The sequence below is a fragment of the Marmota monax genome, unplaced genomic scaffold, assembly GCF_021218885.2.
Source record: "Marmota monax isolate L192 unplaced genomic scaffold, Marmota_monax_Labrador192_F-V1.1 WCK01_AAM20220418_F8-fsc00141, whole genome shotgun sequence".
Lineage (NCBI taxonomy): Eukaryota > Metazoa > Chordata > Mammalia > Rodentia > Sciuridae > Marmota > Marmota monax.
In genome coordinates, this window is record NW_026692981.1 from 926,275 (window position 1) to 942,405 (window position 16,131).

At 45.9% G+C, this 16,131-nt stretch overlaps 3 non-coding genes across 3 annotated transcripts; 2 read left to right on the forward strand and 1 right to left on the reverse strand.

The window, feature by feature from the left end:
- The first annotated feature begins 850 nt into the window (after window positions 1-850).
- Trnam-cau (transfer RNA methionine (anticodon CAU)) lies at window positions 851-922 on the forward strand. The gene has a single exon. It is a non-coding gene; the product is annotated as a tRNA-Met (tRNA).
- An 830-nt stretch (window positions 923-1,752) lies between these two features.
- Trnas-aga (transfer RNA serine (anticodon AGA)) lies at window positions 1,753-1,834 on the reverse strand. The gene has a single exon. It is a non-coding gene; the product is annotated as a tRNA-Ser (tRNA).
- A 7,401-nt stretch (window positions 1,835-9,235) lies between these two features.
- Window positions 9,236-9,307, forward strand: Trnaw-cca (transfer RNA tryptophan (anticodon CCA)). Its single transcript has one exon. It is a non-coding gene; the product is annotated as a tRNA-Trp (tRNA).
- The last annotated feature ends 6,824 nt before the right edge of the window (window positions 9,308-16,131 follow it).

Below are 16,131 nucleotides of genomic sequence, written 5' to 3' on the forward strand. Positions count from 1 at the left end.
ACCGCGGTGCTCAAGGCCCCATCCCTCCTTCCGTCACCTCGGGGAAGCGCAGATCTTGCAGATCTCCGTGGGCACCGAGTCTGGGCGAGCGGGTGACCTGACCCAGCTGCTGGCCCCGGGGTGAACTCCCTGCCCGAGGTTCAGTGGCTGCAGTTTCCCTGCCCTGGTCCACCGCCAAGAGTCGGTTTATTCCTCAGAGACAGAGGACCTGAAGCCGGGTACCCGAGTCGACCACAGGAACCAGCGATTAGCACCTAGATTCCGGGGCCACGAAAGGCTAAGAAAGTGTGCACGAATCAGCCGGTGTCCCCCCCCACCCCCACACGCACACCTGGGCCTTGAGGTGCTCCAGCGGACGTTGGGAGGTGCGCAGACCTTCAGCCGTGTGCACCGCACACCTCCGCACAGTGCAGGGGACGCGCCTCTATCCAACCACGCCTCTGTGCACTGGCGACCTTTAGCCACAACAACGTGTTTTTTTTTTTGTTTTTGTTTTTGGTACCGAGGATTGAATTCAGGGACGATTAACCTCCGAGCCACATTCTTAGCCCTCATTTTTCACTTTGAGACAGGTCTAAGTTGCTTAGGGCCTCGCTAAATTGCTGAAGCTGGCCTTGAACCTGCCACCTTCCTGCCTCGGCCTGCCTACTTGCTGGGATGACAAACGTGGGCCACCGCGCTCAATTCTTTTTCTATTTATTTTCTTATTAACCCCTTTTTTAGTAAGCATCATATTAGAAAGAGTCGATGATTGCTTTAGAAGTGAAAGGGAAATGCGTAATTGTATGGTTTGAAAAACTGATAAGTTAGAGAAAAGATAAATACTATGTATAACGCTTGCAGGACAAGGAGCAGAGTGGCGCAGCGGAAGCGTGCTGGGCCCATAACCCAGAGGTCGATGGATCGAAACCATCCTCTGCTAGACCTGAGGTTTTTGCTTCGCACCCCAGCGAGTATATGCACAAAGGCATCTTACTTAGATGCGCTTCTCTGACGGTATCTGGGTACAGTATCTCTGGGTAAATCATGTAGCCCAAGTAGCAAAATCGACGAAGATTGTAAAAGCACAACCGGGTCTGAGGCTGCTGTGCATGAGACGGAAAAAGTCTCCCCCGAGAATTTGAACAGAGGACGTGACCCGCGGGAGTCTCTCTGGTGCCTGCGGGGGGGGGGGTATCAGCTTATTTTATTATTTATTATTTTATTATTATTTAGAAAAATTATGTTCATACGACTTTTATGAACTTTTTGTCCATTTTGAGTAAAGCGAAATTCCTTAAATTTAGCAGGGACTTGCTGACTGGAGCCACCCCTCCACTTCAGGGCGCGACAGAGCCGGGATTCGAACCTGCAGATGTACGGCCCACGAGTCCTGTGCGTTACCGGCCGCGCCACCGACCCAGCTTCCCCGGGGGAGATGGTGCTTGACCTGCGGGAAGAGGAGTGCGGGGCCGCGGCCGACGAAAATGAACACGCCAAACCCGTCTTCTGGTTGCTTTCCCCCCAGTTTTCACAACTTCGAAGCCAGGGAAACCTCAGAACTAAACACGACGTAGTTTTCTTGGCTCCTTTGACTTTGCGCACGCACAACTTCTTCCTGGGCAATGGGAAAATCACTTGGATGCAACTTGTAAGACATCTTAGAGAAAATTATTTTCCCTATTGGGATGGGGCTTGTAAAATCGAAAGGAAAAGGAGATTGGGAAAACTAACCGGCACTGCCTGGAGGGACATCAAAAATGTCCCTCCCTCCGTAGTCGGCAGGATTCGAACCTGCGCGGGGAGACCCCAATGGATTTCTAGTCCATCGCCTTAACCACTCGGCCACGACTACAGACCCTTGGTATACTTTTTGATATCCTACATGTTAGAATATATCGTGCACTTGGCATCTAAGCTTAGTAACAACTGAGTTCATGTCCTATCAATGAAAATGCACAGACAGCAACCATTTTCTGCTCCAAGCATATACGTGGTTAAGTCGAGAATGCCTTTGCAAATCAGCAATATGTTTAAGTAACTTTAAAAATTCCTCATATGTTTTGCCTAGTAGGAAATTTATCCTCAGTAATAATTCAGCTAAAGAAGTTTTTCAAAGGTCCTATATGAAAGGAAAGTGACCACAACACTCAGAGTAACCAAGAGATCTTTATTTCAGCAGTGCAACAGAGGAGAAAAGAGAGAAAGAGAAAGAGAGAGAGAGAGAGAGAGAGAGAGAGAGAGAGAGAGAGAGAGAGAGAGAGAGAGAGAGAGCGTGCGCAAGAGGGAGACAGAGAAAGCAAGAGAGAGCAAAAGAGATAGAGAAAGCAAGAGAGAGAGGGGCCCGGCAGGAGGGAGTTTTTATAGCCCAAATCTAATGAGGTCTCTGGGTCTGCAAGCTGCCTTGTTGGCACAAGGGGGGTTACGTGTTCAGCCTTGAGCAGGGGGGAGAAGCGCTCAGCCTTGAGCAGGGGCTTGGGTGTTTGGGCTTGAAGCAAACAGGTGATAAAGAGCCAGACAGAGGGTTTGAGTGACCAGGTCACCCTGCAGCTAACTTTGTTTGGCATGCCCTGCAGACAACTTACTCAGCTTGTCCAGCACCTAACACTATATCTTCAGACACAGTCCAGTGCCTGTAATATAATAAGGGCTCAACGAATGTTAGCTACTATTGCAATTATTATCTTAAAATTCAGGAAGCTGGATTCACAGAAATGTTCTACAAGGATGAGTATCTTCTATCTCTTCATAAATCTCTAAATATTTTAATCAGTAAAAAGAATATTATTGAGTGGAATTGGAGAGTAGAAGATATTGGTGGAAGTCAGATTCTCTTCACTGTATGGGCCTTCTCTCACATGGGAAAGAACAGTCCTATCAGATATTCTGTGGATAAGCATTTTAAAATATATCCAAAGATCACCTCCAAAGCAAGAACAGAATCCCAGGAACGCCACATTTTTAAACAATGCTACCTTTACCATAATAAGATACTTGTGTGTGTGGGCTGAGTGAGCAAGCAAAGACTGTGTTATCAGTGGCTCCAATAGAGGAAGATGGGTAAGCCCAGCTCTTGTGATGGGGAATTAAAAGTTGTCTCCACCCCAAATCTCTCTTATGGATTCCAGAATATCCTAATGTCCTAGCCTTTTTTTTTCTTTCTTCTTGTATGTCCACAGACATCTCAAAAGCAACATATCCCAAAATAAATGCTCTATCCTAACCTGAACCTCCTTCCAAATTTTTGGCATGGCACCCAAATGCTAAAACCAAACACCTAGAACTCTTCTTCTTGTCTTCTTCTTCTTCTTTTTTTTTTTTTAAACCTGAGATTAAACCCAGGAGGCTTAACCCATCCCTTTATATATATATATATATATTTTTTTTTTTTCTTTTTCTTTTTTTTGGAGACAGGGTCTCACTAAATTGCTGAGGCTGGCTAATGAACTTGTGATCCTCCTGCCTCAGCCTCTAGAGCTGCCAGGGGTGCACCACTGTGCCCAGGTCCTTCTTCTTTGACCACCAGACCTTCGATTTGGCTTTTTAAAGTTTTTTTTTCTTAAATCTAGCTCTTCCCCCCAAGCCTCAGGCCCATTTTCTTTAGTTTCTTCTTTCACAATTTCTCATGAGTTACTGCACCAACCTACAAGACCAACAGGTCTTTTGGCCGTCAGTTCCCAGTCCCTCTTCATTCCTTCACTAGTTTTGTGTTGAGCACTTCACACCAAGTGCTTTGCCAGGTGCTACTCATTCAGTGGAGCAAGAAAATTATGGCCACTACTCTCGGAGACTTCTGGAGTAGTGAAGTGAAGTGAACAATTACAATGGTTAGGGTGAGAGACGCAGGGTGCCCTCTAGTCTAGTGGGAGCGGTGCTAGATCCCAAACACAAAGGTATTATATGTTTGCCTGGAGAGTCACTCACAAGAGAAGGTTCCTGAAGAAAGGTTCCAGTTCTACTTTCTTTACTTCTGAGTCCTCCGTGGACACTCAATACATGTCTGCAGAATGAATCCTATTTAAGCTCAGATCTGGAAGATGTGCATTAGGGAGTCAGATTGAGGGGAGGGCTAGCATGGAATCCGAGAGGAACTGAACACAGTTCTGCCTAGTTGACAACTTGCTTTTGGAGGGACATCCCTGGAGATGTCCCTGAAGGCAGAGTGTGTCTGTGCTAGTGGAGAATGCACATCTGAGTGTGTCCCTTTCCTTCTCTAATTCCTTTAAGGTATGGGGTCTATCACAGAGATTTGAAAATGATGGAGGACTTCAATCCAGCATGTCTGGCCTTTTCAGCTCCTCTGTCCAGGGAGTCTGGGACTCCTGGGACAAAGGCCTGCCCTCCCTTCACCCCAGCCCCTGCCCTATCTGTTCCTAGCCCTGGGCTCATCCTTCAGGGCCTTTGTTTAAGTGGTACAGCCTCTGCCAAGACTTTTTTTTAAAGTTTGAAATTTTACCATAAAAAATTCAAACGGGGCACTTGTGGCACATGCCTGTAATCCTTGTGGCTCTGGGGGCTGAGGCAGGAAGATCAGGAGTTCAAAGCCAGCCTCAGCAATTGAGCAGGCCCTAAGCAACTTAGTGAGAACATCTTAATGAGAACATCTCAAAGCAAAACAAAAAGGGCTGGGGATGAGGCTGGGGATGTGGTTATGCCCCTGAGTTCAATTCCCAGTGTCCTCTCCCTGCAAAGAGCAAACATATATAGAGACTTATCTGTACAACTCCCCTCAGATTCAGCAACTGATTTTGCCATACTAGTCTTTTCTGCTAAAACACAAGAAATTAATTTGCAGACATTATGTTTCCCCTAACTACATAGACATGTTCTACCTAATGTGCATCTTATATAACCATAATATCAACCAAAAAAAAAAAGAGCTATTCATAAAAAATATCTGATACCCAGCCCTTATAAATTTATCTAATATCTATCTAACCAGGATCCAAAGTTCAGCCATTGTAATGCTTCCTTTGTCCCTATTTGTTTAGGACAGTCCCCCAGCCTTTTGTCGTTGTTGTGTCAATTATGTTTTAGAAGGTACCACATTCTGATTTGTCCTGTAGTTTCCTCACAGCATTTTTTCATTTATCTATTGTTCCCTTTAAGCTAGTAACCCAAATTGTTGATTTGGTCCCTTTGATTTGAGTGATTGGCTAAGATTGGACATTTTTGTCTGGACATTGTCTTTACACTGAACCCACTTTGCATCAAGAGGCACTTGTCAGGATGTCCCACTGGTACTGAAGATAAAGGGGTGTCCCTGAGACAGTTAGGGACACCACAGTGGTACAAAGGTGGGGATGATGGGATGAACCCCTGGGTGCCGTAACGGCTGCCCTTTGTGGTGTGCACACTGCTTCTCCACCTTGGTGCTCTTGGTAATAGACCAGGTGTCAGACCCTGATCAAGCCACAAAAGCAGAAGGTTCTTACAAAAGGAAATCGTTACTAAGGAAAGGCCTCAATCAACCCTCTCACTTCTAGCTTCACTCGTCAACTTAAAAGCACCAACATCCGAGGTTGCATAGCCAGGAAATACGTTATTAGCTTCGAGCTACTTTTGCTGAAAACCACACCTCTAACATGTGGGTTATGAGGAAAATGGTTGCCTAGGTAACTTTTCAGGGCCTTGAAGTCTGCTTTTGCTGAAAACACTGACTCTTCACCTGGGCCTGCAGGGGTCTCATGGGTGATGGAACAGCAGGAGAGGTTTGACACTTCTGACTTCCTGTCATGTCTGTCCTCTTGCTGCCCTAACTTTTGGTTCTGCAAGGAGATATGCTGCTTGCCTTTAGATATGGTCTGTGCTTTCTTCTACCCTATCATGCGCTTTTCCAGTATCCCAAGTTCTGCTGCCTCATCACCAGGCCCAGGTGGAGCCCCAGAGCTCAACTTTAGTCTCCAGAACATTGAGAAAGTGAACTCCTGCTGTTTATGCCCCGCGCCTGGCCCAGGGGAGGAGCTCTGTGCTGTGAACCCCATTATCCCCTCCCCTCCCCACTCCACTTTAGGGTTCAGCTTTCTCACCTGACAAATCATCTCACTCCATCAGCCTTCGGGGCTACAAATTCCCATTGGGGTTCCTTTCTATGCCAAACTTTTCATCCCACGTGGACTTATTCTTTAGACTTGCTGCAATGGGAACTTCCCAGTGTACAAAGGTGATTTCTTGAGTGAACGCCGCGGTTTCAAACACTGCAAGGCAGCAGTGGTTCCCTGCGTCTGTCATGTCCGGTTCTTCTCTGATCCCCTTCTTTGACTCTCATCTGAAGCTTCTATTCTCTGGTGGCTTTTCTGACTACCTCCAAAAGATAAAGCACTCCATTATTAATTATTAAATGAAACTCCATATTCCTGCCCATGGTAGTTTTTAGTTCAAACTTCACACTGATTTTGACCATTAAATTAAACATCTTTCTCCAACTACCCTTTATGATTTTTTAGAGTTTGAAAATTCCTTAATTTATAATAATAATTTCACTTACATTTAAACTTGAGTTCCAGAGAAGATTATTTTCCTTCAGCAAATTAGCAGGTGCCCAGGGTGTGGAGCGTGTGGCCTGATGGGTAAGGATCACATCAGGAGTGGTTGTTTTATTTTCTTAAAGTCAGTAATTAGATAGCTGGTCTTTTTACCTTGATTCATTCATTCTTTCTTTTCCTTCCTTCCTTCCTTCCCCCTCCTCTATTTCTCTTTTTCTTCCTTCCTTTCTTTCTTTTTGAACTGGGATTGAACCCAGGGCCTCATGAATGCAGGCAGAAAGTTTCATCTTGTTTTTTCCTCCGCATCCCTTGCCTTTGCTTACCGCCCACCCCCATCTGTTCATCTTTGTCCTCTGTGATAGGACATAACAGTTCTGGGTCCTCCGCCCAGCAGCCCTGGGAGCAGTGGCCTCTCTTCCCCTTGGCCGCCCTTGACCTCAGTTAGGATCTTTGTGGGCGTGGATTCTAGGTTTTAGCTGCCTCTCCAAATGACTCCTTTGCATGCTCAAGTATGAGAACATTTATAGACCTGACCGGCCACACAGCATCTCTCCAAGTCTTCCCCTCAGAGCTTTCCTAAGTTAGCACTACACCCCGATTGCAGCCTGTTCTAACAGGTAATGTGAAGCTGTCATGGGAAACTCTCCAAAGGACTTGGGGGAGCCAGCCAAGTCAGGAGGGAGGTCAGCAAGTTAACAAAAATAACTTAAAATATGGGATAATGTACAATTAGAAGACTCATCAACAGCAACCCCTAGAGAAACAAAACAAAAATAGCAACAACAACAAAAACGGGCAAAGAATAGCTACAATTTTTAAACAAACACTAAGATTACTTGCCAATTTGCAAAGGTAAAAAGAAAGAACCCTGGAATGTTCTGAAGTCAGATTTTTGGCTTGGAAACAATAACAATGAGACTGAGGCCAGACTGTGAATACACACAGGCAAGTCTTTCACTGGAGCTCAACAGAGGGAGATGGCACTGTCCAAGGGACCAGCTCCTCAAACAAAAGGAGACACAAGCTTGATGATTTTTTCTTTTTCTGGGGTGGGCTAAAGTCCATGATTTTCCCACTGGCCAGGGGCAGATTCCAAAAGATGTTTCTTCTTGCTCTAGGTTTTAACCAACAAGTCATATTGGAGTCAATTTGTGTGGGTGGTGGTGGTGTTTGAGTTACTCTTGCCTGTTCCTGGCTTCACCCCAAAGGCGTCCATTTCTTTGAGTGCCCCCATGCTCCCTTGAATCTGTATTTAATTTCCCAGAGAGACCTCTGAGTATGCCTTTGAGAGACAGCGGGGGTGAGGGATACTGCAGCAGGGCGGTTTTGTTCTGGGCAGAGCTTGCAGATCTTTGGAAGGAGTCTGTGGGAGAGTTTATTCCTGAGGCACCTAAGCATGTGGAGAGAAGTCTTTGCATGGGGCTCCCAGTGATACTGCTGGTTATGGCTGATAAGTCCTGATTTCCCACATGTTGAAGTTTGAACATTAGAGAAGAACACGGAGGCAAGCATAGAAAGCAGGGTTTATTTAAAAAGGGTAATACAGACTTCTCCTGGGAGGGAGAAGGGGCCACAGCTGGTGTCCTGGTATCCCAAGAAGGAGGTGTTCTGCCCCCTTTACGTGTCCTAGGCTTCCTCTGTTCTCCTGCCTTTTCTTCCTTACCTTTCTCCCTCCTGCCTAAGTGACTAGGCCCAGAAATGCTCCCTAGGAGGGCCAAAAGGTGGGAAACAGGTGGGCTGAAGGGGGAAGGGCAGAGCGGAGTAGCCCAGGACACGTTAATTAACAACCTTATAGCTCCCTGTAGGGAGGGGCAACTCCTGGGTCGGGTTACCTTATCAACAGGTTGGAGCAGGGGCAGGTTTTTGATAAGGGTGGAGAAAGGGCTCTGGAGGACTTAACATTTTAATTCCTCTGGGGACTTTCTCCAACTTGCCCGGACTCACTCAAAACTGGCCTCCTTTGATCTGACCTGACTCGACTTACCTCTCTGTACCGACTGCCCGTCTGATTCTGGCTTCACCAGGGTAGGGGGTTGCGGATGTCTGTGGCTGGACGCGGGGAAAGGGGTTGGCTCACACTGCAGCAATGTCACCATTTGACCCACCTGGGAGCTGTCCTCCAGGGTCACCTAAGAGCCAGGAGGAAGAGCCGGCGAGTCCAGAGGGCTCATTGGGGAGGAGGAGCAGAGGTTTGTCCGGCTTCTCCAGGTTTCAAAAGCGAAGGGTCTTGGGGCCGCCGCAGCGATGCCCAAACTTTCCCCCATCTCTCCCATCCGGAGGCCCCTGGTTCCGTAGGTCGGGCCCGCGGCACCGCGGGGACCCCGCCGACCTGCTGGACCTCCGACCCGAGGGTGGGAAGGCGCGCAGCGAGCGTTCGCTCTCCTTGGGGCCGTTGCAGCGACCTGAGCGGCTGGGCGCGCGGCGGAGACCGCGGCCGGGAGGAGGCCCCTGGAGCGAGGCCGGCAGCCCGGGGAGAACGGGCCGGCGCGGTCCGCCCAGCCGCCCCTCGTGCCCGTGTCGCTGCGGACCTGAACCGAGGCCACGCACGGTTTTTCTCAGAACAGGAAAGTCTCGTCGGCGGGAACCGCTGACCTGTCCGCGCGCAGCTCCGGTCGGAGGTCGGCTCTGCAGCCCCTGCAGCCTGTCCCCAGGACACCCGGGAAGCGTGGACGGCGCGGGGAGACCGTCTGGAGGGCCGCTAGGGGAGGAGTCCGTGGCCGGGGAGGGGTCATCTAGGATCCTTAACTTAGATTAAAAAGGAGCCTAACGGCGACCTCGTGGCGCAACGGTAGCGCGTCTGACTCCAGATCAGAAGGTTGCGTGTTCAAATCACGTCGGGGTCAGCTGGCTCCCGTTTTGTGCGGGCGGACTTGACTCCGAGGTCCGGGGGCAGGTTATCCGCCCCCAGATTCTCTGCCTCCTTCCCTGACTTGCTGCTGGGACCCAGAAATGGGGCACGGGTTTCCCGTCTGACAGCGGCGGCGCGTCTTTTGCCATCTCTTAGGAGGGACCTTGACGGGTCTCTCGGGGCCCGTTCCCTCCTCGCAGACCCTCGACAGGCAGGTCCTCTGGGCTTCCCTTCTCCCTTCGCTTCCCCGATGCCGCTCTGCACCCGCTGCGCGGCTCCATCCACGCCCGCTGGCCCTGGGCCTGGCCGGGATGGCCCTCACCTCTTCTCTGCAAGCATCAGGATGAGCTGAGGGTCACCTCCCCTCCCGTGGCCGGCAGACAGTCTCTGCCCTCCAAGGAAAGAGGAAGGAAGGCCTTTTCTCTTTGCCGGTGATCTTGACCTCAATCTCTTGTCTCCCCAGTCTCCACCTGTTCAATTAGTCCAGTGTCATTATCTTCATAAAGTTAATATCACTTTAAATTGACTCATCATAATTGTATTCATAAATGGAGTACAGTGTAATGTTTTGTTAGTAGTTTGCTTGTTTTAACATGGAAACCTTACCTTGATGTTAAATGCGAATGTCCTGACACCAGCCGTGCCTGATGGCCCTGTGTCACGTTAACCTTTCTTCAGGTCCTCAAGGGCCTTTCAGGCTCCTCTCACCGCTGGGCCTTCGCTCCTGCCATTTCCTCTTCCTCCTTTGCACCAGGATTCAGACACTCATCTTTCAGTGTTCATTGAAAATAAGATGTCATTTCTTCCAAGGCAGCCTTTTTTGGGTCTCTGGGCAAGGGCCCCCATTTGTGTGCTGCCTGAACGTGGCTTTCCATTCTCCATCACATTTCCCCACATTGTCTACACATGGAAAGGCACTGACTCTTGCATTAGGACTGCATACTCAGGACTGGACAAGTCTGTGTATTTTATTGCTACCTCCAGTGCCTAGCAAAGTGTCTGGTACACAGAAGGCACTCACTGGTTGTGGAGAAGGGAGAAGGCAGACTTTACTGTGGCATTGCCAAACACCTTCAGCAAGATAGCAGAGGTGGTGGTGCAGAGCTGGGGGTGTCCCAGTGGCAGAGCACTTCCCTAGCTTGTGTGGTGCTCTGGGTTTAAGCCCAAGCACCGCAAGAAGGAGAACAGAATGGTAGCTGGTGCAGGGATAGCATGCGACTCTCAGGGGACAAATGGAACCATCTGCTGTCCACGTCCCCTTCTCTTTTTTTCCTTTTCCTTGAAATGGACCTGTGCAATGAAAGCCCAAGCTAGTTTTCTTACTAAGAATGCACTCAATTACACTACCTTGATGTTACCTGGATCAATCTATCTGTGCCATTCGTTGGCCCTGTCTTTTGCCTTATTAAATGTGGGAAAAAATTTTTTATCTCCAAATGGGAAAATAGGATAATTGTCATTAAAAAAAAAGAATCAAGCCTGCATTTTTTACTTTATTGTATTCCTAAAAGATCTGAAGTTACAGTCCTCTGCCAAAATTGTACAATAATTATTTTCTATATCTTGCTCTAAGCTTCACCATCTCAGATTGTATTGGTTTTCTAGGGCTGCCAGAACTTCTGTGTCCAGTGTCCTCATCTCCTCATCAGTCACTGAGATAGGGCCTGCCCATAGCCCTGATTTTACCTTATCTCCTCTTTAAAGACTTTATCTCCAAATACTGTTGCTGAAAGTTGGGACATTGGACTTGGAGAGTGGGGAATTCAGTCCCCGTCAACAGTTAGGTTGGGTATTGCTCTGGGTTAAGGTGACAGTTACACATTAAGTGTGGTGCTAGTATCTCTCTAGATTTTAGGTAACTCCTCTGTTTTCCAGAAAAGCTGAAGGTTACCATAAATAATTTATTCAAGGTTGTATTCTAAAAAAGGAACAAACCAACAGGGAACTTAACTTTTTCTGACACCAGATCATGTGAATTTAGCAGCTGTGGATTAAAAGGAGAAATACTATTAAAATCATCACTTTCACACAAATACAAATGAACTTGTGTTTTATTTAATTCAGTAATTAATGATTAACTCAAAGTTCCAAGTTGTCAATTCTGTGAACAATTCAATGACATAGATGCATTATAATATATTGGAAATCATAATAAAAATCTGCAGCTTATATGCCCTTTGTTATCAGAAATACAGATGATTCTACAAATGAGACCCAGGGACAATATATACAAGCTGTCCTATAACAGCACATTGTGAAATTTACAAAGAAGTGACCTTCATGACCTGTTCAATTATTTTTTGGTGGAAAGGAGCAAAACACTTCAATAGAGATCTACATTTTTGACAATATGTGTTTTTGGTTTCCCACAACTTGGGTTGTTCTGACATCCTTTTCTTGCCATTTGAAAATAATGTAGCTCCTCATGTCAAATCTGGTATCATCTTGGACAATAGTAGGTCTGAGAATATTATGCTTTCTCCCTCCTGGTGGACTTCTCATTGCATTGTTGACTGCATATGCACATGTGTCTTTTGAAGTTCAACAAATGCACATGAGCTTTCTTGTGTTGTGGGGCAGGTCTCTTGGGAAAACACACCATGTCCCAGTTTTGTCCAAATTGAAGAGCCTTTATTTAGCCGGCCAGCTGGTGACTGTTCCCTAAAGGACCTACAACTGTCTCTGCAAGGAAGAGCCCTAAGCCTGAGCATTTTAGGATATTTAAAGACAAAAACTACATCTGGGTTGACATAGCTGCAAGCAAGCAGGTTCAGAAGCTGAATTGAGCAGTTAGGGAGACAAAGCAATGGGTACATTGATATTTCCCACCGGACTTTCAAGGTTGGCATAGCAGCAAGCAAGCAGAAGGGAAGTAAGTCAAAATGACCCTAGTTGAGTACAAGTTAGAGAATGGTTACTTAGGTCTAGACAACCAATCTCTGACAAGGTATATCACCCAAGAAAAATGGAAACCAAAGAGAATAAGTTTACATTGTATAAGAACTGCTATTTGTGTTGCCAAGTATACTATGCTAGGTAACTATTAATGGGTTCAGAGGCGGGGCTTTCCCCTGAGAGGAGCATTTCTTACATGATATGGAGGGAGTATCAGGGTAAAATGGAGTCTGTTTGGCCATTGCCCATATAGCCTGGCCAATAAAACTCATTTTTGTTCACCAATTTGTGAATGATCCATGCATGACAATATACATATCAATTATTTGCGTGAATGAAGGCCAATACCTCTGTTTTGCCTAACAGAAGTGGAATGTTTGGAAACAATTCAATGTTCATACACACCACCACCGAAACTATTGCAGGTCCCACTGTGTTTGCTCTCTGATCTTTGTCTAGTGGTTCCACTGCCTCATGGTCCATTCCAACAGTGACACATTCTTTAACCATTTTACAATGAGAATTTCATTAATTATATCAAATCTAGACTCCCACAACCCTCTTGCTTGTTTTTTTCCATCAGTGTGGTCTGTTTCAAAGGACACTGGGTGAGGCTGTTTTCCCCTGTGGTTCCTGTAGCTTGGAATCCAATATTTCAGAGGTGTATCGAGTCATAAGCAGTGAATAGATTATCAAAAAACAAACCAAAACAACAATAACAAACAAACAAAACAGAGTGTGATTGTGGATTCTCTACCACATCAAGCATTTGTAGAGCTACCTCACGCTCCGGGAAGAAAAAGAAAATGGATCTTGGATAAGTGACTAGCAATATCAATCTCTGCATCCACTGTGGTTTTGGGTTATCCTTATTACACTACTGGGCATGAAATGCAGCTTGCTCACATATCTGGCTTGCTAGAAGACTATTTCTCAAAGGCAGTACACTAGCCAGGGTTTTGGCAGCAAAAGAACGGCATACAAAGGGGTTTACAGAAGAAGGTATACAGAATTGGTGTTTAAAGGGAGTGCAAAGAAGTTATTTATGAAGGCGTAGACTGGATTGTGGGACTTCACCAGATATGGAGAAGAGCTAGAGGTTGCTATCACAGGTGGCAATTATTAGCCCCTTGTGGCTGGCAAAAGCAGCTAGCACTGAGGCAGGGACTCCACCAACCTGCAGCCTGTGACACCCTGAGTCTCATCTCCTTTCTGGCGGTGCCTTCCACTGGGCAGATTCAGCAGGAAATCGAAGGGTTGGGGAAACAGGTCTACTGAGTGACCATAGAGGTCAGCATCTTAGGACTCAAAGCAGGAATTGGCAGGATGGAGATGAATTTCCATGTGCAGAGAGGGTGGGTGTTTGTCATTTATGTAGGCGGGAACATCCACGTAGTACCCATTGCATGTCACTATGCAGTAGGCCCTGTCCCCGTGTCCTGTTTATAGGATAGCTATTCTCTGCCATTGATAATTCGAAATGCTATTCATCTCCAAATATAACGACAACCTAGTTCTAGAAAACACTTTCATGAATGCATTTCTTATATCAGTTATATATGTAAATATTTAATTCAGTTGAACATTAAGTATAAGTGCTTTCACAGAAAAGTCTATATCACCTGGTCAAAGACTTTAAAAGTATTTTTAGGTGCTCTAATCATTCACCTATTGCTTTTCTCAAAAGAATAGCCTCTAAACACATAAAGATTATTTCAAAGTTATGATACTGTGTGATTAAGTTTTTACAGGTGTTTTACATCTGGGATAATGGGACAAAATGAATTATTTATAGGCTATTGTCACCAATTCAAAGGAGAACTAACAAAATTAGTTGGGCAACAGGAATGTAGAGCAAATGTGTAAATAGAAACAAGACTGGCTCTTTCCCACAAGATGACAATAACTTGCATTCCATTCACAGTTCATTTGCATTTCTATGGAAAAACAGTTTGCATAACTAAACATTTTCTTCAATTTAGAGTTGAAAAAAAGCTCAGGACAATGACAGGTATAGATTCCCGGAAAATGAAATTACCTAAAAAATGTACATGGGACTACACACACAGTCAGTCATTTTTCAGGTCCATTTCAAAACCTTTCATAATTTTTCCTATATCAAAGAAAGAACCTACATAATGGGAGAAAATCTTTACTAGCTACTCTTTTGACAGAGGATTAATATCCTGAGTATATAAAGAACTAAAGAACACTTGACTCTTAAATATATTAATCCAATTAATAAATGAACAAATCAAGTAGATAGACACTTCTCAAAAGAAGAAATAAAAATGGCCAACAAATATATGAAAAAATGTTCAACAACATCAACAATTAGGGAAATGCAAATCAAAACTACACTGAGATTTCACCTCACTCCACTTGGAATGGCAATATCAAGAATAAAAATAGTGATAAATGTTGGCGAGAATGTGGGGAAAAGGTACTCTCATAAATTGCTGGTGGGACTGCAAATTAAAATTAGTGGGACCATTCTGGAAGGCAGCATGGCGATTCCTCAAAAATGGAACTAAAACCAGAATTAAAAGAGGCAGTCAGTGTAGACAGGTAACAGTCAGATCAGATCAAGGAGGTCAATTGGGGTCTGGGAATTGGAGAGAGATTGAAATGCTAACACCTTCAGAGCCCTTCCTCCACCCTAATCAGGATAACGTGGCCAGGCTTCAACCTGTTGCTAAGGTAACCTGTTCCAGGGATTGTCCCCACAGGGAGTTGTTAATTAGGCCCCTTTCCTGCTTGGCCTCTCCAGCCCATCTGCTTCTCACCTTTTGGCCATCCCACCGAGCATCTCCTAAGGGCTAGGCACATACATAGGAAGGGGAGAGATAAGGGGAGGGGTGCAGGAGAACAAAGGAAGCCTACGACGCATAAAAAGGAGGACCACCTCACTTCTTGGGCTACCAGGATACCAGCTGTGGCCCCTTCTCCCTTCCAGGACAAGTGTATGTAAGCCCTGTTTTATGTGCATGCCTAGGCTCTTCTCTAATGTTATACTTCCACATGTGAGGGAGCAAGCTTGTCACCGATAACTGGAGAATCAGAACCACAGTATGTCCCCGCTACTTCTACTCCTTGATATTTATCCAAATGCACATGAGTATTTGTAGAAGCATAATTCACAATAGCCAAATTGCCCAGATGCCTATCAATGGAAGAATGGACCAAGAAAATGTGGTGTAGATGATACCACTGTTTACCGGTGAAGAGTCCTTGCTTCCCCGAATCTGAAGTATAGCACCAGAGAAGCACGCCGAGGCAAGTTTAGATGGAAAGTAGAAGCTTTGTTAAAGGACAGCAGAAAAGACTTCTCCCCGGAGGAAGAAGGGGGAATCCGTGGAAGGGCGAGGTCTTCCCTTTTTTATAGCTAAGGTCTTCTTTCAGCTTTCCCACAATCCTGACCTTTGTTTCCCTGTATCCTGCAGAGATAGAATGCAGGTGGGAAGGCCCAAAAGGTGGGAGATAGGTGGGCTGGAGGAGTCATCTGGGCAGGAAGGGCCTGGGGCGGTTTAGCACCTTCCTATTTGCTGAAAGCTGCTTCATTAACAGTTCCTTAGGACAGGCTCTGGGCCTTGGGGACATCAACATTTCTATTTCCCCCAATGCTGCTCTGCTTTCCCGGGCTCCATTCTCTATAATGGGCTCCATTTTATTTATCTTACTCCGATATTAGACAAGATTTAGCTAACTACACTAACTACCTATCTTAAATCTGGGTTTATATATACACATAATGGAGTTTTACTCAACCATAAAGAAGAAAGAAATGATGGCATTTGTCGGTGTGCTCAGTAAAATAAGCCAGACTCAGAAAGTCAAGGGTATAATGTCTTCTCTCCTTGAGGAAGTTAGAGCAAAATAAGGGGAAAAAGGTGGTGGGGGTGAGGGATTGGATTTCACAAAAAT